Here is a 3,326-nt window from a genome sequence, read left to right as displayed (position 1 = left end):
CCCTTTTTGCGTATTAAAACGGGAAACTGACAACGAACTATTGTCTCTCATGATGACGATATTATTTCCTGTCTTCGGGATCGTTTACAATAATCTAAACGACAATAGTAAATAGCATCATTTGCAATTACAATGGACCACTTAGCGCGCTATAAATTACAAAGTGACGCTCGGCCGAATTACGGGAATCATTCTTTCCGCGGAAGTCGGGATAAGAAAACTTTCTTTTCTCATCTCCGTCCAATTCCGGACGGCCGTATCCCGGAAGTTGCCGCAAAGGGGACAGCCAGAATTGGTGGCTATTTAATTAGCGTCTCCTCGAAAGGCGACGAGTTTCCGCTATTCCTCTCCCCTCTCCATCCTCTACTTCTTACTCTTTCTTTTATACCACCAACGAAGAAACTGTAATGCGAATTGCGATTCCTTGTCGGGACGAATAATAACGCGAGACGAGCTCGATAATTAGTTCTCGATGATAAGAACCAATAGAGATACCGGGTGGTCTGTTAGAAACAGAACATAAAGATACGAGGAAACGTTTCAGGGACGAGTTTAATGATCCTAAAAATTGAATGAAATACGGGAATCATGTTTCTTGTTTATGAATTTGATCGATTCCAGCAAGTGGAAGTATAGTGAAAGTCTTCTTTGTTTTAATCTTAACGAGCATTCTCTTGAATTAAAATGATATTATTCATTACATTTTATAAATTGCAGGTTATTCTAATAAATACATTCTAATAAATTGTTTCGAATAATATCAATAACTTTAATAATAAAGCTAGTAACGTCGTAATATTGTTTGCCAAATTTTGAAAGAACCAAATTACAAGTATCAAAAGTAAATGTAGGAGTATCAAGTGTCAGTACCAAAATATACTTTTGCGTGACAAGTAAGACAACAGAACTACGGAATTAAACCTCTTGATTGTTTCATTTGGCGTTAAAAAGCTTATTCAAGTTGAATAAAATATACCATTCCCAATATGCAACGCGTAAAAGTCGTTCTGCATAATTGAATAACGTCACCGAAATGCGAGAAACTCAATTTTATTCAGAAATACGAAATTTATTCTGTTTCAGCATTTGTTATAGCCTGTTGTCACGTTTAAAATTCTAACAATTTATCTGTACTACTTGAAGATAAAAAAAGTAAATAACCAATAAAAATTGATTAATCCCTAAATAATAACCTTAAATTGTCGCAAAAATTATTAGTCTTCCAAATATTGTAAAAATTTTCCAAGTAGATTTTCATAACCTACAAAATCATATTCATCATATGATAAAAATAATATTGATGGAACCTGTAATTTATAAAATCACAAAATTATAAGATTTACGAATTACAGAATTCAAGAATTTTTACAACTTTTTTTCTTCTTCTCTAAGATTCACCAACATCAGAAGTTTATAACCTACAACTTGCATCTTCTTAATTTACTAACATTATCACGGACAAATTATCGCGCTAATCTCTAACCAAACACAGACACGCATTAACCAGAAGCTATTAACGACCTATACGATGCTTTCGATAGATTACTATACAAAGTTGCCCTGAAAAAGGGCATCTGAAATTCAGAATTGAAACTCCGTCGGTCAGCCGTTTATTTCTTAAATTAATCCCGGCTTAAATCCGGATTTTCTTCGCGATATCGATCGTCCTTTGCAATCGTGTCACTCGTCGCACGTCGCACGGTTCGCCGAATAAATCGTTCTTCGTTCACGTCGCTGATAAATATGTATCGTAAATCCATGCACAGAGAAAGTGAGAAAGAGAACGAACGAAGAAAGACAAAGAAAAAATGTTCTATATGGTACACCGGGCTAGTCGGTTTTTCGTCGTATGAGGCCACGCTGTTTTATAAAGTATAATTTCACTGCATATACATCGAGAAAGCGCCCTCCCTGTATACATTGTACACCGTGATGTCACACACGCGACCGTTTTAACTTTCAAACGCGATCCTAATATCAGATATCGGGGAAATCGATAACCATCCTGCCGCTTTCGACTCCATTAATTGCTCGTAAATGTTGGAAATTGATTTTTTAAAACTCTGCCTCTCATACGTATATATGTATGTACATGAATGTATGGTAGCCTATCTACATACATGTATGAAAATATGTGGTATATGTATATGTATAGTAATATAGACGAATAGGAACTTTAATAAAGGCTCAACCGTAAAACTTTTTACAATTATGAGAAAACACGGGAATGCGACCAGTTATGAGTGGAATTCCGGTTACGAACGCATTTTAAGAAGCCTCGCAAGCATAGAATGCCTGGGGTCGAAAAATAAGGGGAGAAAGCGCGTAAAATGCTTTTCGCTTCGATAAATCGATATGGATATGTGTCACGTGATTGCTTTTGATGTAGACATTTTGAAATGTGACTCTCCGTAACGTTCGTGTACCGTGAATTATTGTGAATCCGTCATAGTAATAGCAAACTACATGGAGCCTTCAAAAAGCGTTTTCAAACGATATTTTTTCTTCTAATTAATAATCTTAGTCGATAATAACGCGTTATTAAAGCATACTTCGTAATGTATAACGTGAAAGTGTTAATAGACTCACCGGTTTCGTTGCAGTCCGTTCATGATATTTCCAACTTTAACTTAAATGTACGCTGGATGTTCGAAGTCGCTAATTTTCTGTTTGGACTCGTAAAACTTTCCGTTTATCTTCGATCTGGCACAGTTTAGAGTATTGTCACAGGCCACAGACTTTTCGTTTGTCGCGCTTAATCGAAACGCGGGATTTTGCTTGTTGGACGGCACGAAACGAAACTAAGATGGTGCTGTCATCTGCAGGAGGACTGATGAAGTTCTTGGCGGGAATGAAGCGGGACACGGACACCATTTTAAAAAGGTAACTACACATATACGCACATATAGTGACTTTTAAAAGTATTTCAACATTTACCGCAGGAAGCTTTTAAAAATGTCTGTAGTATTAATTATATACATACATATATTTGAAACCAATATTCATGTTGTATACTTCTATTTCTGACTGAATATATGATTATAGCAAATATTCTGCAATTTCCATATACATATTCAGATTCGTTTCAAATTTTACTGATACGACCATAAGAGTCAAGTCTTACTATGGTGTTACTAACATTTCAAAATGTTTTGCACAACTCACATAATATATTCATAAAAGGTTCCTACAAGAATGCTTTCATATGCTACTGTACATACATAAGTTAATTATTTAAATTAATTAGAACATTAATGACAAATATAATTGAATAAAGAAAATAATTACAAGTTTATCTTGTGCTGCATGAACTGGATATCGCCAAG

The sequence above is a fragment of the Bombus impatiens genome, unplaced genomic scaffold, assembly GCF_000188095.3.
Source record: "Bombus impatiens unplaced genomic scaffold, BIMP_2.2 scf_0317, whole genome shotgun sequence".
Taxonomy (NCBI): domain Eukaryota; kingdom Metazoa; phylum Arthropoda; class Insecta; order Hymenoptera; family Apidae; genus Bombus; species Bombus impatiens.
This window is presented reverse-complemented; position numbering follows the sequence as displayed.